This window comes from Ambystoma mexicanum, chromosome 7p, assembly GCF_040938575.1.
Source record: "Ambystoma mexicanum isolate Mex_15411 chromosome 7p, UKY_AmexF1_1, whole genome shotgun sequence".
In the NCBI taxonomy this organism is placed as follows: domain Eukaryota; kingdom Metazoa; phylum Chordata; class Amphibia; order Caudata; family Ambystomatidae; genus Ambystoma; species Ambystoma mexicanum.
In genome coordinates, this window is record NC_090939.1 from 749,684,108 (window position 1) to 749,711,278 (window position 27,171).

The window sequence follows — 27,171 nt, forward strand, 5'->3', positions numbered from 1 at the left end:
CAGCCAAAAGACTAGCTAGCCCCCGGTCCCTACAGTTCCCACATCAGCTTAGCCCCGGGTCCTTTCCAGAGCTAGCAACTCCCCTGCCCGTGGATACTGGGTGGCCAGAATTCACCGATCGTCTGCCCATATGTACGAGGCAATCTTTCACACACACTGGCAGTGACTAAAGACGTTCAAGGAAGGACGCCTTCGGAAGCCTTCCCTGGCCCACTTCAAAAGCCCCTTCGGTGTAAAAACTTAAGAAACGAGCGCTCACTGTGGCGAACCTAATTACATTCTAAGATGTGTGTGCGCAGTTAAAAAAGCGAAACGAGGTGAAATGATTCCTGTCAAAGAGCGGGGCGGAAAATCCCCGTGGAGTCGCTGCCAAGGCTCGGAGCAGACAGACCTCTCTGGGCTACGGTTACAAAGGAGTCTCTGACAGAGGGGTGCACCTTGGAGGCTGCTGAGGAGTGCGTGATGCGCCGAAACCTGATGCGTCACCAGCCGCCTCTCCTGCTCTCCTGACAGAGCTGCAGGTAGCACGAGCGAGTTCCCGGGGAGCAGGGCTGCCACCGGGCACGCGACGGGAGCGCGCCAGGAGCCGCCGAGCAGGAGCACGGGCTGCAGGGATCGGCCAGGAGAGGGTGGGGGGCGCTGCGCGCGGCATGAACTAGGAGCACAGCTGCAGCGCCACCCGGGACTCGCCGGAGGACCTGTCTCACCGCTGGGGCCGAGGACAGCGCGGGGTCACTCTGCGCCAGCTGGTCTGCTGGAAAAGGTAAGGGGGGGGGGGGAGATACTAAAAAATGTCCCATCGCAATTAACCGACGACGGTCCAACAAGTTTGCCCTAACATGGTGTGTGCCTATTTCCACGCGCAGCTGTTATGATAGGCTATGATTACAAGTGAGCCAACTGCACTGCAGCGCTGCTACTTTATCACATTCGGAAGGTTGAAAGGCGGAGTCGGTGCTGCCTAGGTTTTAACTTGTAGGTAGCACGCAGCGCTCTGTGGCCAGCGCTAAATTCAGTGCGTCATTTTACATGTTTGGCTTAACCCCATCAACTTCTTTTTTTTTAAGGAATAACGTTATCAGTCGGCTTTTGGTGAGCGTGCACTTGGGGTTCGTTCTACACCCCTGTGGGGTTTCACGCTTTTCTGTTGCACTGAATTCCGCCGTGATTATTATTTCTTTGTTTCGTTTGAGTCCGTCTAGTAGAGAAGACCGCACAGCCATTCATTCCTTCCCTGCATCCGTGCAGGAAGAGAGGCGCTCAGAGAGGCGTGCATTCCCCGCGTGCACCGGAGCCCGCTCTAGCCCCAGTCGTGAATTCTTGCTGCCTTCCTCGCTCAGCATGGCACCAACATATAATTATGTACAACCATATATCAAGTGCTTTTTGTCAGAAAGGCCCGTGCGCAAGACAGACTTTCATAGCCTCCGGGTTCGAGTCTCCGCGTCTTGCACAGTCCCGGCACGCACCCAGCAGTTACACGCGCACAGGGTGCATATCTCCAGCTCCCGGCACGCACCCAGCAGTTACACGTGCACAGGGTGCATATCTCCAGCTCCCGGCACGCACCCAGCAGTTACACGTGCACAGGGTGCATATCTCCAGCTCCCGGCACGCACCCAGCAGTTACACGTGCACAGGATGCATATCTCCAGCTCCCAGCAGTTACACGTGCAGAGGATGCATATCTCCAGCTCCCAGCAGTTAGGCGTGCACAGGATGCATATCTCCAGCTCCCGGCACGCACCCAGCAGTTACACGTGCACAGTGTGCATATCTCCAGCTCCCGGCACGCACCCAGCAGTTGCACGCGCACAGGATGCATACCTCCAGCTCCCGACACGCACCTAGCAGTTACACGTGCACAGGATGCATATCTCCAGCTCCCAGCAGTTACACGTGCACAGGATGCATATCTCCAGCTCCCGGCACGCACCCAGCAGTTACACGCGCACAGGATGCATACCTCCAGCTCCCGGCACGCACCCAGCAGTTACACGCGCACAGGATGCATATCTCCAGCTCCCAGCACGCACCCAGCAGTTACACGCGCACAGGATGAATACCTCGAGCTCCCGGCACGCACCCAGCAGTTACACGCGCACATGATGCATATCTCCAGCTCCCGGCACGCACCCAGCAGTTACACGCGCACAGGATGAATACCTCGAGCTCCCGGCACGCACCCAGCAGTTACACGCGCACATGATGCATATATCCAGCTCCCGGCACGCAACCAGCAGTTACACGCGCACATGATGCATATCTCCATCTCCGGGCACGCACCCAGCAGTTACACGCGCAAAGGATGAATACCTCGAGCTCCCGACACGCACCCAGCAGTTACACGTGCACATGATGCATATCTCCAGCTCCCGGCACGCACCCAGCAGTTACACGTGCACAGGATGCATATCTCCAGCTCCCAGCAGTTACACGTGCACAGGATGCATATCTCCAGCTCCCAGCAGTTACACGTGCACAGGATGCATATCTCCAGCTCCCAGCACGCACCCAGCACTTACACGTGGGCTGGCTGCATGTATGAGGGGGCAGTATTGCACATTGTACCGACCTTGCTCTCAGGAGCATCACTGGAGGAAGGACATCTGAAAAATAGACTGCATAGCACGACCAAAGGAGAGCAATATACACCACGACACAAGATAACCATCACCGAAGTACTTAACACAAACCAGGCGCGCACTTCCAACAAGAGAGGTCGAGCGAAGCAAACACCATTCATTCACGCCTCGGACATCTGGGACTCTTTCACGGAATGGTCAACTTTTAGCAATCCACAGTACTAGGAACATATACGTGGCGGGAGTAACGGCCAATCAGCAAGGCAGATTGCATCCATAAACACGTGTCCTCTACCGCTACCGTTAGCAATACTTTTGGCAACTTTTAAAAACAATTTTGGAGCAACAGTGTGGCATTTGAAGGTTTCGAATGAGCCTGGTTTGTGTGTGATGTTTGAGACCTGCAAGCGATGTGGTTTAAGGGGGGAATATTGTACAGTTGCTGTTTTTAGATATTTGCATTATATACTTTGACCGTTTTGGCCAAGGGATGGGGGAGATGGGCCAAATCACAGGAACAGCAAGAAGCTGGGTTTCAAACCTGGCTATGACTCACTGTTCCACATCGCCAAGTCAGCTAGTGCGACCCCAGACAATATCGATCTCCTGCTAGACCCCGCACGCGGCTCTTCTGTTTGGAAATCATTCTCTATTTTATAGGCAGGTGATTAACCAGTTGAACAGGTTACTGGTGTCTTGCGGCATCCTTCAGCCTCCGGTCAAGGGGGAAAGCTTCGACTTTACAAATTGCTCTGCTTTGAGCAAAGACAGTTGTGAATACAAGAGCGCGTCGGCTGATGTGAGACTTCTATATAGCACTTCAGGCCGAACTGCGTCACTTCTTGGCGCTCTAATGGTAGCACCTGGTAGCCTCGAGGACCGTAACACCTGGAACAGCTCGAGGACGCCCACTTAGTGTAAGGTTCCTGGAAGGCACAAGTGGGGCCATCTTGAGATTCAAGCCTATTATGCCTGCGGGCTGCACGTTGAGTACATGAAATGCAGGTGCCGTTTCTATGCAGCGAGTGCGCAACTTGCTGAGCTAGCGGACATGCTGAAGTTGAGCAGGCAAACAGCAACGCGCGTAAACACATTCTAGTTCATTCACAGAGATCCCTTCCGGTGGGACAAGGTGGGGTGCTGAATGTTGATTCACATCCGATCTCCTCATCCCGCATACCTGCGAAAAGTGGGAACGCACCGGAAGAGGGCACCCCTCTTCCTTACCAGCCGGGCATGCTGGACTAGGGCCGGGTGGCAGCGTCCTGCACGCTGCCTTTCAATGCATGTCCGAGCATTAGAAAGGGCCGCGTCGCCTGCACCCGACGCGTTATGCTGCAAGACATTTACACTGCGCCAAATCATCCGAAATCGGGAGCTTATTTCCGAGCTTCAGCCGAATGCTGCTGCCTCAAGAGAGATGGTATAAGCACCCTGTTGGCGCTACACGGTACGTTCAAAAAGGGGCAACGTGATTTCATGTGCAATCAATTCAAGCCCATCCACACGGTCCCCCAAAACAAACACTGGCACATACTACAAGGCCCCCTCAGCCCAATCCTGGCTTAAAGATGTGGGTGACCCATTCCAACATGATGGGTGGGTGACCCATTCCAACATGATGGGTGGGTGCCCCGGGTGGGTGCCCCGCCCCCCCCCGCCCCCTGCTTAGAGCGGAAAAAGTCTGAGGCACCCCTGGCGTGCATACAATACAATGACGACAAAGATAAGGTTAATAGCCGCCGATTACCACAAGACAGGCCGCCAGCAGGGATCTTAAGCAAGAAATGCCCACCGAAGAGCTATAAACCCTTCTTTGTCAGCGAGTGTCTAATTCGGAAGCAAATGAGAGGACAGCAATTCAGTTTATACAGAGGGAAGTGATGGGTGCAAGGGCCCCAGGAAACAGCAAAGGGCAGATTTTAAGACACAGAACGAAAACAGAGAAATGTCTGTGTTACAAGACAACATGGGGGCAGTTGTTGGGGGGCCCCCATGAGGCTCGAGGCCCCTTTCATTTGTAAAAGTTGAGAGGCCAGGACACATCCCTGCCCGCGTAAGCCCCGCCCCACCCCTCCCCCTCTCCCATAAGATACCCTTTGATCGGAAACAGCAGTGACCAGAGACTTGACAGGAGCGGAGAGCGACGCCGCGTGCAGGTGAAGAGCGACGCCGCGTGCAGGTGAAGAGCTCGCCCCTTCCGGTGCCTGTCTTGCCCGCGTATGTGCACGTGTCTGCTTTTCATTGTTTTCCCGCATTCTAGTAGCGTTCCTACAAAATGCGCTCCTCCCTCAGCGCCCGAATGTCCATCCGGCTAAAAGCCCTAGAGACGGCGCTGCTGTGCAGGTGGCTCTCACATTAGACCCAACAAGGATTGCACCCCCAAAAGCTGGGGCCCCCAGAGCCCACATTAAGTGCCACTGGGGCAATAAAGCGCCCCGGGCTGTGATTGCCATGTGTTCGAGACTTCGAGTAGACAGTCGTTCTCCACGCTGATACATGTAGTGTTGGGTTTGTCCTCTGCTAAATGGCACCTGCGCCTTGATACTGTGAATGAGGCGATAGGTTGGGCCCTACAAATACATTTAGCTACTCCTACCTATGCATGCTCACCTTGAAACCAGTGGTCGAAGTGGACGGGAGAGGTGCTCCTCTACTTCTTTTAATTAAGTTTTACAGTTCCTATATTTTTATTTTAAAATGAAACCGTTCCGGAATGGTTTCATTTTAAAATAAAAGTGTAGGAAGAAGTTGAAGCTTGAGCGTTCCCCTAAACAGCAGGTGCATGTGTTTTGGGGTTTGTATTTTGCATGGGAGAGGGTGTGAGGATGGAGTTTGTGGGAAGCAGTGCAGGCCAGCAGGGAACATAGTTCCACTACTTCTTTTCGTACACTTCGACCGCTGCTTGAAACGTGTTTGGCTACTCCGCCTTTCCCAATAGCCTGCCATGAAACACTGCCTTTAGGCGCTTGTGCCCAAAGTTCGCTGCACTTTGACTATGCTGTGCATAACGTGTGTTGGCCAATCTCTGAGGGAAGAGCATGCATTATTGACTCTGGAATTTGCCCATGATAAACATTTTGTGAAAATACATGTGACATGTCTGCGCTGTGTTCATCCGACGTTACCTGCTTCTATGCGCTAGCGTGTTTTTACAAGATGTGTAGTCATTTGCCTACTATCACACAGTTTATCAAGAACATGTATGCTAGTAATCAAGTTGTCTCCTTGTGAGAATCTGGTGAGTTATCCTCGGCGCAAGATAGCTCAGCGAGTGAAGGCGTTACCTCAGATATCGGAGTTCAGTCTGTAAGGCTCAGGTCCGAAACTCATCGTGGTCGGTGAAGTAGTTCAACATTGTAGAGTCATTCTTCTGAGCGCTATAAGGTTGGGTCCGTGTTAAGCAGAGTTCCAAGAAAAAAAACTGGACAGGTGAAATATTTGTAAAGTAGCAAGGACGTGTGGCACCATAGAGAGATTTCTGAAGGGAAAGGGCAGTGCAGGAGGCAAGTATATTCCCAGTGGAATAGTGCCACACTCTCAGGATGCGGGGTAACAGTAGAACATGCTTATTTCACATAATGCCCTTTATATGTGCCCCGTGGGATCCACTGGCGGGAAAAGTCCGACTGGCTGGAGTCTTTTACTAACACCGGCAGTGGGCAGCAAGTGGTGCGGCCCTGGCAGCATGGCACGTGCTAATGTGGGCAATTCCCCCTAGCTCTGCACACTGAATCACTAGAAGGGGGTGGGGGCTCTACGGCGTAATGCAACCCTCTTTGCACCAGGTTTCAGCGGCCCTAAAAGTGGGCAGTTTCTGGGTGGGGAGCCAGCGGGTCTTGGAGGAGAAAACTCTGGTATATGAGGTGGAGGGTTCCCAGGGGTCCACTCTGCTCCTTGAGAGTGGGCTCCGGGGCACTTTCCTGGGGCTGTACTCCACCGGCATGCGGATCCCCAATGGGCCGGCCTTTGGGAAGAGGGAAGTCTCTGCTCCCTGCCCCACCCACCGCCTAGGCAAGTCGCTTTATTTTCCCTTATCTCACCCCTCCCCAGACTTTTACACCTGGGGGCGGAATTGGCTTCTGCCTCAGCAGATGAAACTGTTACTTACGGAGGCCCATAGGGCCAGTTTATCAAGGCTTGGCAAAGCATTCGCGGCACTGTGCATTCCCTTTCTGCACATGTCTTTTGGGGAACTTTGCCATTTCAGGATGGCGCGTCTCCTGTGCGATACAGAAAGCTAGGCCGTCATTTGTGTTTGTGACTTCTGCACTTCACAACCCAGAGGCTGCTCTTACGGCCAACCTGCCCAGGTCCGTCCAAAACAACTTAGAACATTAAGAGAGTCAAATCGGCACACAGGTAAGGGGGTACTGCCAGGGGTCAAGTCCTAAAAATTAAAGTGGGGGACTCCTCAACAAACGCAATGGGATGTGGCATCACCAGGAATTTGCATATCAAGGTGAACTATGCACATTTCATTAAATTGGCTTTGCATAACCACCCAAATTGCACAGCACTAATGGCATTTGCCTTTCATAAAAGCAGCACACACACAAAACCAAGACAGGATATGTTCTTCTAATAGTGTTTTTGAAAACGTTAAAAGGTGCGCATGTTTTAAACTCCAAGAACGAATACAAATGTTTTCCCTGGGTCTTGCAGTACCGAAATGGGACATATCGCCTTTACTTGTTTGCTATTTTTCCTCAGGTTATATTGTACAGTGGTGAAATGTCCGGCCTACAAACCTGATGACTGCAGTTTGATCCCTTAGGTCGGTTTCAATTCATAAATTCGAAGAGCACATTCAATGTTTCTCATTTTAGCTGGGGGGACTGAGTGCACCCTCTCAATAAAGTGGGTGGACTCCGTCCCCCTGCGTGTACCCTCGACTTGAGCCCTGAGTACTGCACCCATCAACACCACCGGTTTCCGCCTCTGCCATCCTGCTATGCGACTAGTAGACACTGCCGGCCTTTCTACAGGGCCATGCCATGAGTAGCCAACATTATTGGCAGAAGCGCGCCATATAAGACCACCTTACTTTACACTGCATTACATCATACACCGAATTGTTGTTATAGAAGTGCTTTGATATGTGTTATGTACTTCCTTATACATCCAGGGTGTGATGACATATGCCATAACTACACAAAGTTTCGCACGACCACTAGGCCATATATAGCAGTGAGTACCGCTGCTAGCCTTAGTGTACCAACCACCAATGGGCAAAACACAACTTAAATCAAGGGTCCATTCATAGCAAACACATGCTTTCCAAATGGCACCTACACTATATGTTATTTGTATGGGCATAAAAATGACACAAAATAACATACATTTTGAAAGTCCTGTTGCACAAAGCTTTGCACCAGAGAGAAGCAGGCGATACATGTGAGCAGCCGAGATCTGCACTTGCTGCCTTATGCCTGATTTGCAAACCCAAACTAAAAAAAAAAAAAAAAGGTGTAGCAGATTTGGAACTGCCTGGTGCATCTTTGAGTATCTCACGTGCAAATGGCTTTCAAAAGGACTGGCACCAGGGCCCATGAGAGATGCCCCGGGCAGCTCCGGATTTGCGGCACACCCTAGGCTTTGTGGCTCAGGTATAGCAGGTAGCAGGTGCCCATCAAGATGCTGACTGGCATCTGCTGCTTTGCTCCAGTGCAAACCTTGCGAAATAGGCCCACTGCGTCTTACATTTGCATAGACTGCAGGGCTGGAGGAGAGGCCTTCTAACTCCGCTCAGTGTTAAAGCCTTTCACCTGGAAGGCCCATCGCGCAGCATAGCCGCCGACTGTGCGCTTCTTTTCTGGCACGCAAATGCAACCAGACTTGCGTGCCGCAACTGAAATGGCTTTTCTGCCTTGATTACATTGAATGCATTTTATATATGCCCAACCAGCCAGGAAATCGCATCACAGTCTGCTGTCCTGCCATAAAGCTTTATGTGCCTTTCAATGTGTTAGTTGTGGAGTAATATTCTTGGTGGGCTGACCAGGGGGCAGCGCACAAAGGCGGAAGAACACGTGAAACCAACTTGGAGAAATCATGGCCGCATTTATCTGCATCAAGCACAACCCACAAATCTGACCCGTAAGCAGACTAACACGGAAACACCATGAACATATCAACAATGCATCATTTACATTCTTTGGCAGGTAGTCCATTCCCGCACCCATAGGCGGTATGACGGTAATGCGCCGCCCTGGCCTCCCCGCCATTCCCTTTTTGTGGGCTGTACCAGTAGGCCCCATACTTGGTACCTGTAGTAACTGCCTCCTGAAACTGCCCCGTCTCCATGACCTCTAACAGCCCAAAACACACATTGGGAGGCAGCCAACCTACCCCACTGATTTATCCCGGGCCCCGTGTCCCTCCGAAGTGGCAAATCCCTGTCCTCTTGAACCTGCCTCCCCATCACTACCCCTATCCTTCTCCCATGCACCAATCACACAGGAAGGGTGGAATGATCAATGGTGCCCTGCGGGGCTGATGGTGCAGCGAGCAGGGACCGGTGGCGGGATCACCGAGGAGTAGAAAGTCGATGCCCCCAACTTCGGGCCGCCCTTAAACGGCAGCTTTTCAGATCCCTGGCTCCCCTCCCTGCCCCTGCAAAGCCCACGAAAGGCAATGCCCACTCCCAGCCACGCCTCCTCTGCACACCGGGCCACTACCGGCCCGGTGCCGTGCACCATTACTGTGCGGGGGCAGGGGGACCCGAGGAAGGGCGGACCATCCGTGGCAAACAGCGTCCTCCTGTAGGAGGGGTCTTACTTAGGTAATATATGCAGTTGCCTTCTGTAGCGGTCACAGGTACAGGGCTTTCCTTCAAGGTTCAACAGCACCTTATCAAATATCACACAAATTAAAACCATTTCATAATGTGATCCTTTGATCTCTCATGGGCATAGATAGAGCATTAGCTGCATACACACTAAAGAGATCAGGTTTTGCCTCTAAGATCAATGGTGAGCAGCAGGAACACTGTGTATTTAACCCTGCCGCAGCCCAGCACATTTCCTGGTCGATGTACGTTTGGTGAGTGGTGGTGGGGTAGGGACTCTCCCCTCACTGGTGTAGAGCACATGCCATCCACTTATAATTCAAGTTTAGGTGGTCGGCCCCTATAGCTAGAACTCGTATAGGTGATCAAGGGTTCGCCAGAAGAGCTCCTCTCAGTCTTTCTGCCGTACTCTAGGCTAAAGGGTGCCTATCTGCTGGCATCTGGCAGATCTATGCATCAAGAAAAAGGCCCAGATGTTGTGAATACCATCACAGATGAACTCCTATGCATTCATCATTTAGAATTAGCATCCACAAAATGATCATTTTTAGAATGTATGATTTTCATTGAAGAATCTATTATGGACCACAGGGGTGTTTTATCAGTGACTATTTGGATCACCCCCTTCTTGACACACATTACCTCTCCCAGGTCTGCCCCACTTGTGAGTGCTGCCCTCCAGCCCGCATTATGTTCGGTCTTGTGTTTTGTTTTCTCTAGGCTTCCTTAGGAGTAGTCAAGGCCTGCTCCCATTTCTATTTTTGATTGCTCACATGCCTGGAAACCTTTTAAATTCTTGTCTAGTTTGAAGCTTTTCTTCCAAAGCTGGTCTTTGACACCATTCGTCACATTATCGCAGTCTTTAATTAATACCGTGTAGCCAAATCCTGATTCCTTGGTGACTAACAACTCTTCAGTATGCACACGGCATCCCCACCTTGGAGGTTTCCTAGCCTTTACTATATCATCCAGGATCCCCACTGTGGTTCCACTTATTTCTGGTCTTCTCCAGCCAGCACCAGAGCCATGCCCCACACTCTTATTGAAGTTCCCCAGAATTGAGTTATCAGCCAATTAATGTTCTTGTTTACACATTGAACACCAAACAACAGCCACTCAGCCATACTCAAGATCTCACAGAATTAGTGTTACACTGGATCCTAGCCGCATACCTGACTCTCCATCATCCCGACCTGCAGTATCCCACCCGCAGGCTCGCACAATTATTTTTGTTCCCCATTCCCGACTTAGCCTTCACGGAGACAGTGCCACTCGGGGTTCCCCATCCCTACCCCCCCTCATATCCTTCCTCACCTATGCCTTATTTTGTCCATCCGTTAATATTACCAATTTTCCTTTTGCTGGGACAAGTACCATTGAAAGGCAGGTTGGTAAAATCTAGTCAGTGTAATGACAGCAGCCCATTACATTGGCGGTGAGGACGCGGATTGTTTCGGATGTGATTGGTGTTAGGACGGCTGGAGTGGAAGAGAGGTTTGCTTATCGACTGAAGGATTGGAGCTACCATTAGTTTTCAATTATTTTGGTCGCGATTTGCGTCATTTACTTGAAAAGTGCTACAAACAACAGAACACAGATTAGAAATGGGCAAATGTAGAACAAATGGCATTGCATTGTGTACAGTCACGTTTCGGTCTGTTTTTTAACTTAAAATATTAAAGATGGTGATTGAATTCTGCAGGCAGGGAATTCCTTAGTTACAGCTAAAAATGCTTTGCCGTCCTCCATCTCCTTTCTGATGTGTGGGAAGTATCTTCAAGGTTGCTTCAGGTCAGTGTAAACAATCACCGAACAAATCGTTCAAATATGAATATCATAGAGAGATATCCTGCTAGAGGTAAGCCATACATATTTACTGAAATGTTTTCTGACAACATTAAATCAGGTTTCACTATAAACAAATATGCAAAAAGCCCCCACCCCACATTCAGAGTAATTGTGTAAATAAGCTTATTTCATGAATATTTATTGTAAAACATCCTCAATTCTCTACTGCATTCGGCCCTACAAGCCTATCAATGAATACCCATAAACTCAGCCAGTATGCCTAACTTGGGCTGTTTTAAGCTAAATTCTTTTACTTCTGGCAAGCAAGGGAAGAGTGTAGCTATCAGGGCAAACATGTTCTGTATCGCCCCTTCTCCATCAGGTGTCTGGCTGTTGGATTTCGCATGCATTGAAGTTGCCAAAGAGTGCGCATTTGCAGACCTGCACAAAGACTGTTTCTGTGGTAAAATCTGGAAGCTAGACTGTTTCCTTCTCTCCAAACTCCTGCAAATAGGTAATCCGTTTCTTTGGGATATTTAAATAAACAGACACGACACAATCATCAGATCAAAACCATATCTTGAATTACAGTTTTTTGGTTGAGCACAATGCACATTTGAGATGACATGTAATGATGGTATTGAGATTTTTTGTACCAGAGACGTCTTCTGTGGCTTGAAGGCAAGACCACTTTTACATAAAACACCACGAAAAGCTATTGGATCCCAGATAGAACAGGAAACTCCGGTTGTCCTTAGTTCCTTTTAATTCAGGCCAACAAATGACAGCATCAGGCCAAGTGAGGGTAGGTTATGGGGGGCTTCAGAGAAAGATCCCAATAGAGTCCATTAACCTGGGGGCACCGATAGAGGGTATTTGAAGGAAAGCAGGGTGTCAACGGCCAGGGAGAAAAGGAGCGGGACCTCAATCTTGTACTCTTTCAGGTGGACCCAATTATCCTGCCCCATAGCTAACATGCAAGTGGGCCTCCGCCTATTTGGTCAAAATCATCCAAGTCACTATAAAGACTGAACGGAATCTAAGTGTGTCTTGTATGAACGCTGCCATCAGCGCTGACACCACAGCCCATGAACTGAAATCACACCGTCCACAGAGGACAACTATGCCCTAAAAAATAGAGACAAACGCATGGACTGCTGAGGGCCCAGATGGATTGCCGCCATTGATATTCATAACAGCCCAGTGGTCTGTGGAGTCGCTCCGTGCATCTCGGGGAGGCACTGACTGCACAAGATGGAGGACAGAAGTTGCCAAGAACCATTGGACTGTGATTAAATAGAAGTTGCCTGTGATCCCGGCAGAGCAAAGTGTCAGCACATAGCCTTGGCCTCTTTCATAATTTGTATTTTTGTTTACATTAAAGTGGATTTTGAAAGACACCAAAAAATCATAAAAATAATGCTACTTCTGTTGCCTCATCAACAGCACGCAACGTGCCGCGCTAAACAGATGGAGCAGCTCTTTCCAAAAACAGACACATTATACATGGATGGATAAATAAGTGATTCTTGCGGGCATACCTGTGCTGGAGCTCAGACCTCCTTGATACTAAGCTGAAGACACCACAAGCACACAACGCCCCTCGCCCCCGAGAGCGGCCGAGCTCACCTGGTTGGGACCAGGTGAGCGGCCGAGCTCACCTGGTTGGGACTAGAACCTGTGATGTCTGAGTTTCCCCTGATCCCACAGAAAGGGTTGTTAGATACATTTCTGAGATAATATGCCCCCCCCCTCTCCCGCTCTCTCTCGTTAGATGTTTCTGCTTCTCTTTATACAGGCACGCATTTCATTGAGTTTGGCCTCTGTCATGTGATATCTCCCATGATATGCGCTTTCATTGCTACTGGCAAAAAACTTAAAAGGCCACTCTAGCAATGCAACTTTTATCAAACTTCTTTTTTGATCTCCTCTCCCCTTACCTCTGCTCCGCGTCCCAGCATAGAAGCACCCGGGGCTATGGTTTTTCCCTGTTTGAAATGCCATGCCTGTAAAATTGTGTGTGCTTGTAGCTCCATAGATCTGCACATCGATAGGTTGATGGCGATATATAGGCAGATACACACATAGATTGATGCATAGATAAATGATCATACACAATGGCAACAAGTCAATATTATCTTGCCCTACCGATTGGCTGATTTTCAGTAGTCCCTTAATGAGATGTTTGCACAGGAAACAATGCAACTATAACACTGCAGGAGTCTAGAACAAGGCTACTTATCACAAGACCAGGAGCTGCTTGCAGCCCTTCAGATCATTGCCTGTACCCTCGTCCCCCTAAGCCCATGGCCTCAACACTATTCTGACTCTTTTTCTCAGCCAGGCCTCGCAAATTTGAAGCCACAATTTGGCAGCTCTCTATCATACATCTTTGAACACTTCTTGCCAGTGGTAGAAGTGTACCGAAAAAAGTAGTGGGACTGTGGTGTCGGCAGGGGAGAGGGTAAGCAGAAGCATAGTGCAAAATGTGACAAGTTGTTGCAGGCAGGGCATTGCAATCGTCTAAGTGACTAGTTAAGGCCCCTATTATAACTTTACACTTGCACAGGGACAGGAGTGGATAACTCCTCTGTACAGAATGGTGAATGATTTCGTATAAAGTAGAGGAATGGTAAACAAAAAAAAAAATGAAAGTAGTGGAACACCGCTCCCGACCATTCCCGCTCACTTCGATCACTGCTTCTTGCAGGCCCAAAGGCAGAAGGACATTAATACATAACTGTTATCAAAGTATTACTGTTTTATTTCTTTTATTGCCTTACTATATCCTAAGATTGTGTTTTGCCTCTGTCTGTAACTACGCCGTGATACCTGAGGCCTAAAACATATGTAATACATAAATAAATTAATTAATAACCCCGGGAAAGAGAGGCTTGCAACAGTGAAAGGGAGCGGCTCAGAAGGAACCACAAAAAGGGAGAGAGAGCGAGGGAGAGAGGGAGATGAGAGGGAGAAAAAGAGAAGAGATTGAGAGAGAGAAGAAAAGGGGAGGAAGCAAATCAAGCAATGGGGAAAGCACATGAAAGTAGAGGGAGACAGATTAGGAGAGAGGGTAGTTTGACAAGGACAGAGAGAACAGGAACAAGTATCTATAGTGACAGATTAAAGAAAAATAATTTAGGAGACAGAAAGTGGGCATGCAGGAAAGAAATTGTGATGGGAAATGGAAACAAAGCTGGAAGGAAAGGAAGCTAGGATGAAGCAAACAAAAGGGATTTTTTTGAACGCATAATAAATCGTTTTCAACGTAACGAATGTTACCACATTTTTAGTTTGGATTATTCGGTGGCGCCGTAACTATTAAATAGGGAGAAATGACATATGAGGAGGGACACAAAGCTTGTAGGTGTTGTTTGGTTATTTGTCCGCCCTTATGGCCATTCCCACCCGGCTGCCGCCCCTCCCAAAACACCTCCACATGGATGGGATCAGCAGGGAGGCAGTTGCAGCAGCGGAAGAAACGACATACCCAGGGTTCTTGGAAAGATAGGGCCACATTTATTTGTACTCATCGTAAGCCTTAAAACGCATACCAAAATCATAAATGTGACCCAAAATGCCAAACATTATTATCACAACAGGAATTTTCATTAGGGAATTGCATTTAATAAAGATGAACATAATAACAGCAAATCCCCATGTGCCAGAAGGTCCAAGTGGACCGCGTACTCCGCCACCATGGGCGCTGCACAGCGCTGAGGTGCCCTGTGCTAACATGGGCTTCTCTGCCATACCGTTATTGGGGGACGATCCAAGGAGGCACCCTTTTCTTGACCGGCACTGTCCGCTCATGGCCCTGCCTCCCATTGGCCCTCCCCCATTGGCCCCTCCCTGTTAGACCCCCACCGGCTCAAAACCACCCAGTCGGAGGCAGAACGTGCCCTCGCCACTGCACCCTACTGGCCTCAGGATCCCCAAAAGAAGCAGCCCAATGTCCACACGGTCCCCCCCACCTGCCACAGAGACCTCGACCACCAGTCCGGGGGCAGTCCCCACAGACCATGTTGTGCGAACCAGCACCAAAAAGTTCTCCGACAGTAAATTGGTAACCCGTACGGATAGGTGAATGCCTTGGGTGTGCAAGTTCTCGGATCCCCTCACCAGTCAGTTGGCCACAACTCGCACGCACCCGCAGAAACATACCAACAGAGCTAGTTCATTATTTAGTTTCCTTGCAGATATGTGCAGAGGCCTAGCGGGACCCAGCACACCCCACCTTGTCCATGGGATAATTTGTGACCAGGCAATCAGAGCATTGGGATAAAACCTGCCCATCCAGTCAAACAGAGAGGCAAGTGACTCCCTCACTCCTTCAGACCCAAAGAAACCATATTGTTGCCACCAATGGGGAGGGTGGCTAGATCCGGTTCAGACCACTGTTGGTTCGCACTATGCCTGGTCACGATGTTGCGGACATCCCTATTCTGCATTCCTCCCCTTCCGATCCAATGCACAACTACTCCTGGGCACCTCAGCACCTTCGGGCATTCCCTCGCCCTTTCTCCATCCGCCTGATGAAAGAGTGACCAACCAGTCAGGCCACTCGAACCGGCAGCATCCTCTAAAATAGTCCACAGAAGAAAGAACAACATGTTAGGCAGGGGGCACGCGCACATCACATGCATCACAGTGTTTTTTCATAGAAGTCTTCTGAGAGGTAATGACTTCATTGGAGCTGTAACCACGCTGCTGGTGTAATAACGTCTTAACCACATCTGCCATAAACCACTCGATCTATAAGCAATATGCATGGTTCCATGTGTTAAAACCGCAGCAAAAATGGCTGTTTATGCAAAAGAAATGCGGCAAAAATGTTGTGGTTTTGCTTCTGCAATCCATGTAAAGGATGCGGGGGACACCCCCGCAACCCCTGGAACCATTATACCCTTTAAGGGGGGCGGGGGACACCCCTGCAACCTCCGCTCCCCTTAAATGGTATAACGGGGTAGACCTTTACCAGGTCAAACCACAGCATTTTTGGCCACTATTTTTTGCACATTCAACATGTTTGCCATGATTGTATTACTTATTATACCATATGCATGTACCTCACTGAGTCACTGTTAAAACACGCAATGGAAAAGCCAACAGTTTTGGCTTGTGTATAAGTATTAGGCATTTGCCAGACACTGCTATTAGATGTCCAGATACTCGCACCATTTTGCACCTGCTAGCATTGATGGCAAGTTAATACCACTACGGCAGTGCCTGGCAAGTGTCTTTCTCATGCCTACACAAAAACCCAAACTGGTGCAATGCTTGTTTTGTGGCTGGGGACTCTGTAAAGCCAAATAGATGGCTGTACCTAACTGAAAGAGATGAAAGGGTGAGCTGTCTCTGATGGCATTGAAACTGGGTATCTCCAGGATGAGGACAGGTCTCAGCATTTAGCACATAAAGGCAAAGAAAGGCAACAGGGATGCAAAGGCACAGAAGGAAGGAGCAGGGAGGAAGAGGTTAGCAGGTGCACCAGAATAGACAAACTGCCCAGATCTGTTCCTGGCCATTTGGAGATGTGCCTAACTGTCACGGGGCACATAGATGATAGTCAGGCATGTTTCTTGGCATGTGGCAGCTTCACACATCTGCTGATGGGCACGTTCAAACTGGCTATACCTTTTGCTGAGCAAGTCAGAATTGGAAATCCTGAAAATAAGTGTGGTGAATCTACAAACAGCAGTGTGGACTTGTATGTAAAAATCTTACCATGCTTAGACCAATGAGGCTGGCCCAATGTCCTATAGCATGCACGATTCTCCCACCATTTTCTAAAAAATGCCCTCGCGAAGAACCCAAACTCCTGTAAAGGTGCATTGTAAATTTCATCAAGTCTGTGGTGAGTATTACTCATCTAGTGCCCTTTAAAAGCAGCATTGACTTTATTTTACACACAATTGCCCTGAGACATGGTCCCGCAATCACATCTTGCTCTCTGAAGGCTATGCTCCCCGGCGCTTTAGCATCATTTTGACCAGACATTCATTGTGTAGGGTATGGGAGGGATAACTACAACCCCGCATACAGAACTTTTGAAATCTTTTGATGTATTTCCAAAGCTACTCGCTGAATGCATTTGCACACGTGTTGTTTTTACATCACCTCCTGTTACACAATAACATAGTTTGTTGGGCTCCCCACTTTGCTTAACAATGAGGATTTCATTTGTTTCCAGTCCGATGGGGATGAAGTAGCCAATGGTCATTGTGACTGTCGTCCAAACACTAATTTGAAGTTTGTGAGCACAGGTGGTCTCTAGATGGGTGTCTGTCCTCAAAATCTTGAGCTGAGAAACTTTGCGTCTAAGACTTTGAGAGATGTTCCTTCTAGATGTAAGTCACTTAGCCAGGGGCAGCCCGCTTCTGTTGCTGGTACCTTTCCATTTAAATATTACATTTCTTGCAAATGTGCCATACTTAAATGAGTGGGGACATGGGATGTGATGGAAAAGTTGCTAGCTTTCGAAACTGGGCAGCTGCTTCATTATCTCAATTTCAGCACATTGCCAACACATTGTCCTAGTGTATCGCCTAACTCTGCTGTGCCTAAAATTGTAACTATGTGTAACGTACAGGTGCAAAAGTCAACTAGACCACTCACACCAATCTGTTTTACATGCAGTGGTCCATGCTTGGTGCGTTCTCGCCAGTGGCGGAGCTAAGGGGGTGGAGGGCAGGGGTCCGCCTGCTTGGACCCTTTCCCTCAATGCTGGGCGCACCCCCTGTTGTCCACTCGGCTGACGCATTGGTTGTTATACACGGTTCCCAGATGTAAGCTGCCGAGTAGCAAGGTGAAATGCTAACCACGCTAACTATATGTGTATGTTTCTGTGGGTACGACGTCCTTTCATCACCTGCCTGTTCATCCCCAGGCTTTTCAAAGTGCACATTTCATCGAATGTGCTCATCAAATTTTTTAGGGGGGGGTGGGAAAGGGCAGATAAGGGTTTGGGCGGGTGGACAATGGCAAAAAATAAGTGTGGGAGAGGGGTTTGGGGGTGTACCTCCCCTAAAAAATAAATAAAACAGTGAGCGCATTCGATGGAATGTGCACGTTAAAAAGCCTGGGGATGAAAAGGCAGGCGATGAAATGACATGGAACCGTTTCTGTGACTGTGCGAGTCGTCGAGTGCGCAAGTGTGATGGGCGTTTGATTGGCAGGAGGTGGGAGACCCTTCTAGCATGTTAACAGTGGTATACAGTGATAATGCCGGGATGCACTGGCGGCTCTCAACAATTTGGAACAGTGCACCACCAATACGGTATCATGGAATTGGAGGCGTGGCCTACAGCCCTCTAGGGCTGGGCTGAAGTGTGCCATACACCTGATTTGAAAGACAACATTTAATAACAATCCAAAAGCAAATGTAGTCAATGATATACGAGCATGTACACTAGCAGTTCCTAAATCTGTCTTTAGTTACAGTGTGTACTTCTGGTTGTTAGAACAACATATATCCTTTTGTAGTCTCAATGCCCTAGAAAGCTGACAAGCTTGGATGTTTTGCAACAATATATACTAACACTGCCCCATTTATGCTGCCACTTAAGAAAGGACCATCCTGAGGCTTGCCAGCACCGCCCCCTATTAAGGTGCGCTCAAAGAAAATGAGGGCAACAATAATCACCTCTAAATCATTCTTCCTCCAAACCTAATTGACAACACATTTGTACACATTTCTTCACCACCGAAACAACACGATATGTTAAGTGTCTTTTATACAACTTCAATCACCACCATAGTGGATTTACGATACCAAGACATTGGGCCTCATTACAAGAGCTGTGGTAAGGCAACAATGGCGCTGTTAGTGCTACCGGCGCCGTTGTTACCTCGCTGCAACATTACGAGTTTGCTCGCGGGTGCCGCTCTGGACGCCTGGTCAGACCAGACGTCCAGAGCGGCACACGCGAGCAGACCAGGATGGTAGCAGCGGTACCATTACTAAAGGTACCGCTGCTACCATCCTCCCCATTCCCATTGAGCCCTTTCGGGGCTCAAATGGGAATGTGGAAGTACCAGGTTCGGGTCCCGCGAATGGGAATCACCGGGCCCGCAAAGGTTGGAATGTCCCGATAATTCCCATTTTTCGGGACCCAGACCCGGGTTTGGGGGTAGCCATGCTGGTAAAAATGGCATGGCTACCTCCAAACACGTAATGAGGCCCATTGTCTGATGAATAGGGGCAATTTGACTCCGCTAGAGATACCTAGGTCATAGTCTAGAGCAAGAGTAGTAAGGCTAAACAAAACAATAGAGGCATGAATAACGATGTGAAGAGATACACCGAAACACAAGGGGATGAGAACAATGCGGAAAGGGAAGAGGTGGTGTCGCTATGTGCATGTCTATATGTGTAGTTTTTGTATTTTAGAATGTTGCACTTGACACAGTGGGCCTCATTACGACCCTGTCGGTCCTGTAACAACAGTGCCGGTGGGCTTACCAACGCCGTTGTTACCGGACCGGCAGAGTACAAGTTTGCGGGCCAGATGCCCTGCCACCCGCCAGGTCTGACCTGACGAGTGGAACAGCACCAGCTTGCAGACTTTGACGGTAGTCAAATAATGGTTGCCGGTGCTTCCGTCCTCCCCATTCCCATTGAGTTTTATGGGACTCAATGGGAATGGGGAGTTTCCTTTTCTGACGCCTGGCTTCACGGACCACCGGGGTTGTAATGCCCCAGCGATTCCCTAAAGCCAGGCGCCGGAAAAAAAACACAACTCCGGCGGCAGCCTGCCGTTTTTATCGGCACGGCTATCGCCGGAGTTGTAATGAGGCCCAGTATGTTTATTGCCCAAATGCTACTGAAAATGATTTACTTTGCAGATGCTTGTGGGACTTGGTAATTCGAAGATTTTATTTGCTGTTTGGGGCTTTATCTATTGTCTTAAAGTGTACACTAAGTGATTGATCTATGAATTTATTGAATTTTTTAGACATTTTTGGGGGGTATTTAAAAAAGATAGAGTATGTTTTTCTGTGTTTTATAAACTTGAAAATGGATTGTATAATATGAATTTTTGGTGAAATTTTTATCTCAAAAGTAAATTGTTATGTGTGACTGTAAATTGTATGTATATTGTGAAATAATATATTAGTACCCGGCGAGGGTCAATGAGCTTGTAAAAAGCAAGATCATTGGTCCTCGACCGGGCCTTCCGCTTCCCAGAATTCTCTCCGCGACTGGTCGCCAAGGAAAGGGAGAAAGGACTATGTGTAATCCCTTCGCCCCTTCCAGGGTGCCAGTTTTTTGTTGACTTTTTTCTTAAATTTGTTTTAATGGTGGCCATGGAAAGGGAGAAGGGACTACGTGTAGTCCCTTCTGATCCATGCAGCCATTTTTTTTTGCTGGTTTTTTTCTCAAGTCGAGAAACGGTTGCAATGCCGTTTCTGAACTTGAGAAAAACTGCTGTTAGTACACGGTACGATGTGCCGGTTTACCAATGGCAATACAACCCTCAGAGGGGGGCATTCCTGGTAGGGTAATGCCCATGGGGCTACGTTAAAGCCCTTGCTTCGCTCGGGCTTCTAACTATGGCCGCATGGGCATTACCCTACCGGTAATGCCTTCTCCTCAGGTTATATTGCCCAAGTAAAGGTTGAATTGATTAAAATGGAACCATACACAATAAAAAAATAAGTATGAGTATTGGCCAATGTTGGAAAAATGGACATGATGAAAGAAAATAAAAATGTGATTCTTCACAGAAACAAGTATTTTTCCCACAAAGGCAGTTTTCCAAAACTTCAGAGAGAAATGTTTGAGAAATTAGTGAAGCCTGGATGTGTGATGGACCTAATAAGTGGTTGAAAGTTCCATATTCATAATAGCACAATGGAACGTACACTACCCCAAGACACACATGTCTACACTAAATGTACTTTAGCACCACACCAACCCACCACAGATGCACCAGCTCAACTCTACTCAACCACCTTTTACATCCCTGTGCCAGCCATCACAGACAGTCACGCACAATTCACATTACCAACCAGAAGCACACATTGCCACTGATCCAGATAACTTGCAAAATACCTAAAACGTACACACCACACAGATCCCTACCTTTTCAGATCTGCATATGATAACACTGAAATTAAGCAACCTTGCCTTGTCCCTTCTACATTAGTGTACTACCTCACCTCTTTCGCTTGCAGGTGCCAAAGTGCCAAAAACATTTTGGCTATACCGGATATAATACCAACATAATTACAATGCAAATAGCTTCTCATTCTACTTTGGGGTAGAGCTCTGCTTACCCAAATTACTCTAGGGATTAACAGCATCAGAGGAGAAAATAAATGTTGTTTCTACTGCAGCCATTCCACTATACTAGACTCTCTGGTGCACTGACAGACTGGTGAGAGAACGCCTCCACCTGCCAAGTCATGTGATAGGAGTCAAGGCAAGCTCAGTGGTACAATAATGCAAGTCTAGGCAATAGTCTGTGGGTCCTTTCGTAGAGGAGCACAAGGGGACATTGTATTATCCTAAACCAGTAAATCTGACTCATTGTAATGGAGGCTTTTTATGAATCCCTTCTAGTTACTCCTAATGTTTGTAATGTTTGCAGATGAGGCATCATGATATTAAATGATTTGCCCTGCATCACAGACTTTGGTAAAGCAGTGAAGGCGAGCTTTTAACCAGCTCTGTCATTTAGGCACTTGACCTCGTGCATTAAGCACTCCAGTTACTATACATAATTAGGGTTTGGCTTGTAATACCTACAGTAAAATTGTATTATCTTGGGCTTTTCCCTATATATGTAACATATTCCAAAGTGTCTCCACAAAACCCATAGAAAGCAGATTGGCACACAGGATCCAGGTACTTCTGACCTGCACCCATCAACACTAGAGGCATCTGCCTCTCCTGCTGTCCCACCAATGACCCCCCACACCTCCTTGTTCCCTTTTTTTCTCAGAGCCATGAGCAGCAAGGCCACGAATAGTGGCAGAAGGACACTATACAGACCACTCCCCTTACATTACAGAGAATGCTTGAAATAAACACAAATCACATAAAATTCCTTAAAGACCTATGTTATGCCAAATGTGAATGCTTGTAGCTTTTTCAGAATCCTGAATGGCTGACTAAGAGGGTCATGTTCGTTCTGATGAGAATCCGAAATAAGTGGCAGTAAATGCATTTCTGATATTATTTTCCAATCCGCCTTATTTTTCTACGTTTGTATGGCAAAGATGGGGAGCAGGGCAGACATAACAAGCCCCCCCATCCACCAAACAAATGAAGGTGCGTTAACACGAGCATGGATTTTTATGCTGGCCTCAATGTAATTGTTTCCCATGGAATCTGCCTGAAATAACTACTTGGAAAAAGAAGGTGGACGCCATAAGAAGCCATTGTAAATTTGTCCTCAAGACATAATTTGCATGGAGCATTTTCAGTGTTCCAATAACGTCGAGGGAAATAGTCAGCAATGGATCTACAAGTAGCCAGGGGAGGGAACAGTGGGGATCAGGTTACCCAGTCTCAGGTTAGGTGGGGAGTAGATGATGTATGGACCCACGTGGTAGGGAGGAGCCATTCCTTGAAGAGGAGGGTCTTGAGCTCCTTCCTGAACTGTAGAAGCGAGAGGTTGAGTTGGATGTTGATGGGGAGTCGGGTGCAGAGTCTTGGGGCATTGACAGAAAAGGCCTGTCTTCTGGTCTTTACCCTCCTGCACCGGCAGAGTTAAAGTCTGCACATGTCCTTACTTCTGGTGGATCGAAAGCCTCTGGAGCTGCTGAACCTCTCAGTGAGGTACCTTGGGGACTTCAGGGTGACATCCTTGTAGATGATGCAGCAGGATTTGAAGAAGATACTGGCTTACATCGGGAGCCAGTGCAGTTCGATGAGGGTCGGGTTATGTGGTCGAATTTGCAGAAACGGGAGGAACCCAGTATGAAGAGCTATATATAATTGCAATCCTATTATCATTGATGTCCGCTGAAGGATGCAATGAACGGAAGTGCATTCTCTTGATCTGGCAGTCGGTGTACTTGTAACATCCACGTCATGGAATGTGGTAATAATGCTACTAAAAAATGAAAGAAATTGGTTGATTTTGTGATTTGGTTTGTTTTCATTATGAATGTCTTAAAATGTCAACCAGTGATTCTCATTCCTAGCTTATCTGGGTTATCTGCTATGACCGTGCCTGTGGTGAGTTTGTTTGATAATGGACCCCTAATGACATAGTGTAGCTAATTCCATGCACTGACAATGGTTGCAGACATTTGAGATGATTGTCTAACACTATTTGTGGCATTTGAAGGGTTATAAAGACCGGAGAAGCAATTTAAGAATTGCTCTGCGCGATAGGACAGTCGATACACATCTGTCTTCAAAATAATGGGCATTTGCCGAGTTCCCAATGTTACAGCTGCAGAAGTTTCCTGAGTTGGTATTTCAAATGCTTTCAACCAATCACCTTTGCGTTGGTCAGAAAGACAGAGACTAAACATATAGGCATGCCAGAACAGTTGCTGTATACATCTAATAAACACAATGTTCAGTCTAAATACATCAAACTAAAAGTGGAGTTACTAATGGTCTGTGCTTTAGCTGCGAACTACGCTTACCGAGCGCCATTCCCTCCTGCCCACCAGTCTCATACCAAAGCATAGCTTCTGTCCGTGCCTTTACTTTGGTAATCACGGGGGAAATCCCTAGATGACAGGCTGTATAGTGGGTACGTAGTGTGCACTATTTAACTGTGGATCTATTTCTTTCTGAAAAAGACTGTCAATAATTTGTGATTTAGGGTATTGTGTCACCGTGTAGCACTGGACTATTTGTGTGTGTGGTGTGTTTATGGGTGTAGGCCGTGTGTGTTTCTGCATGTACTACACTGCAGCATTCCGTGTGCACATTGATGGTCACAGGTTCCATTTCTGGCAGAGGTGACTCGGCTGTTCATCGTTCAGAGGTCGATCCACCCCATCCCGTGGGGTTGCTTAAGAGAAACTGATTGTATTTACGGGTAGAAGAGAGTGGTGTGTGTGTGCCACATACATATACAATATCAAAAGTTGCATAGTGTTGAACTTTTGCATCACAGTGGTTGGACCATTACTTTTTATGAAGAGCTATTTCACTGCTTCGGCTTCAAACTAGGTCCTTCAGGATTCCTCAATGCTTCCACCATACGTTTTTCTTCCAGTGTGAATTGAATTGAATTTGATCAGTTTGACCCTGTGACCATTAGATCTTCCACCAAATAATATTCTTAACGTTTGCAAGTTTAGAGCTGCTAGTCTTTCAAGGGTGTATGTATTAAGGTATTGCTAGCTCTTTGGCTCTCGCTGTATTCCTCTGAGGATCTACTACTGAAAGCACACCTTATAATGCCCAATTTTCTATTTCCAGCTTTCTCCCTTTCACATCCTGACCTATGTAATATCAACTTGCTTTGATCCTTTGTGAAGCACTCAGATGTGTGATCGCCCAGACTGTAATACACGTTATGTACAGCACTTCTGGAGAACCCCTTCAAATACACATTGGGGACGACAGTCGTATGATCTTCCTTTATAAATTAGCAGGCCAGCATTACAGCAATGAATTGCTTTGGCGGCTTTTTCAATGTTCACTTGCTTTGTAAGGGGGCCATTCCAGTCATCTGGCCCCTTTAGGTTACGAGGGCCTATGACCATAGCCCGATTGCAAGCCCTTGCACTTTCCTTAGACTTACAAAATTAGCCATTACAGTCAAGTGATGTTCACCCCAATTCAGAGCCAGATGCGCAAATTAGCTTAAATGCACGTCTTTGTCGAGGAAATGTTTCTGGCTATCAATTTAAGGTGAACTTCGATTCAATGCTCCTGGGAGGTGCTACGTTGTGGGTGACCTGGACAAATGGTTAATTCTACTTTCACATTTCAGGTGGAAGTGTTTTTTTTGGTTTAGGTCTGTTTGACCAAATACAATAGACCTTTTCCAATTTGACAGAATTTTTTTGGGTCGTTTTTTTGTTTGAAAATGTGGGGGGAGCCACCCTTACCACTTCCCCCGCCAATTCCCTTATCCCACCCCATATATGTATATATAATTTAATTTTACCGAAATTCCCAAAAAGAATAATTGAAAAATACGGTCAAATAGAAAAGGTAAATTTGTCCTGCGATGAAGTATGCCAATACCGTTTTTTTAAGCCTTCATTAACCCTCCATAACTTTGCTGGTGTACTCTGTTGAAAATGTTTACATTCACATAACACAGCCCTCTTAATCTTTTTTCACCTACGTTTTTGATATGGTGACTATTCAGGAGAGTGTGGGAGGAGCCATAGGAATGTCATGTTTTGTGCTCTCCAGATGAACGATACTGGTTGTGGCACGTTAAGGGCATTGAAGTCATTTGAATACAATCAGAGGGGCAGCAGAAGCGACATCAACCTCCAACACCCAGATGGCATGACAGGAAGTACGATCATATACTCTTTGACCGCCGACGCCTTCACACGTCCATCTGCAAAGCTGGAATCATAGAAATAATATAACAACAATCCTAAGGGTCATGCCAAACGAATCTAATGCTGAATACTCGCATGGATGCATAGGCAATGCCTGATAGGAGTCGCAAGAGGTGGCATAGGGACACCGGGACATCGCCAGGGAAAGAGTTAAAGGGATGTCTCCCATGAAAATAAGGACAAGCGACAAAAGCGAGGAGAGAGCTCTTCCCCATTGGGTGAGTCCCTGGGTTGGAGTGGAAGCCGGCAAGTGGACATAAGGATGAAGGAAAGGCAAAGAAAAAGGGGGGGTATGGGCCTCTGCAGGGCTGAAGCAAAGGGGGACGCAACCTGGCTGGGGCATTCTGTACATGGCTTGAGAGTGGAGCGCAAGAGGAGATGGAGTAATGGAGGTGCCAAGGAGGGAGGATGAAGCTAAAGGCTCGTCCAAGAGAACAGGTGTCATGGCAAATTGACTCGTGACCGGAGGATCTATTGTATATCCGCCACAGTGGGTACTACAGAGACAAGACAAAATCCTCATCTGAAGGCCGATGATTGCACTTTCCCCCCTGGGCACCCTGAATGATGTCGAGGACGGCTTTTGACCTTACTGCTGATGTGTGTTCGCCCGGCAATGCATACTTTCCATATGACCATCCCTTTCTCTTCAGTTTTCAGGCCTAGAGTGAAATCATCTATCGTGGAGAGACGATCCTTCTCTCAGAGTCAGATACAACTCAGCAAAATATGTTTTGCATGAAAAGGAGGGATAATCTAAGCTCCACCTTCTGCTTCAGGCTCGGAATCATTTTCAGCAGAAAAACACCGGCTACTGGCTTGCGTGTGAGAGCAGATAATGAGAGGCTTCCATGTAATTGCACGTTGCATTGGCTTGAGATGAAGCGCCCGGCTTTTATTAGATCCCCTTGCAGTGGTTAAATCATTGCGGGAAGCACGGGGCGTCATGTGTTGCCGTGGTCAGTAATTACGAAGGATTAGGTACCAGATTTCCTGGCGAATCTGGACTTGATGAGGAAAACGCGCCCGAGCCACCAAAGACAGTGCAGGAAATGGGCCGGAACAAGATGGAGCAGCTGCAAAAAAAGGTCTTGCTGGATTGAGCCCCTCTCTGACTCTCTCAGATCCTGTGCTTCGTTGAGCACCATTCGGCATGAAGGCTGAGTTTTCGGAAAGCAGTCTGCTCATTGCAGTGCAAGCTGCTCCCGCTTCTCAACCCATTCATCAACGAGCGTTCAGAACCCGCAGTACTGTAGCCGGCCTACAGAAACTGCCAAAGCCTCAAATACAGTTTTGTAGCTGTCCAAACTGGTATATGTCCTGCATTTTACAGACATCTCATTGTTAGGGTGATTATTGCGGCCAATCAAAACAGTCCATTATTCAATAAGGTTTTCTTAATGAGTCACTTTAAGACATGTTTAACATTTTTAATTGTGGACATCATGTTCCCATAATGCTCTTAGCTTTTATGCAAATCGCCAGGATTGAAATCTACATGACCTC

At 47.7% G+C, this 27,171-nt stretch overlaps 1 protein-coding gene across 4 annotated transcripts in view; it reads left to right on the forward strand.

Moving 5' to 3' along the window:
* Positions 1 to 212: 212 nt before the first annotated feature.
* The window catches only part of EDAR (ectodysplasin A receptor), a 552,426-nt gene continuing 525,467 nt past the window's right edge, over positions 213 to 27,171 (forward strand). For 2 of the 4 annotated variants that reach the window (XM_069636867.1, XM_069636871.1), the window contains exon 1: positions 213 to 763. The gene's annotated coding sequence lies outside the window, so the exon portion shown is untranslated. Of the gene's footprint in view, positions 764 to 4,689; positions 4,806 to 27,171 lie in introns of those variants that run through there. The other 2 variants (XM_069636869.1, XM_069636870.1) reach the window with 2 other exon arrangements.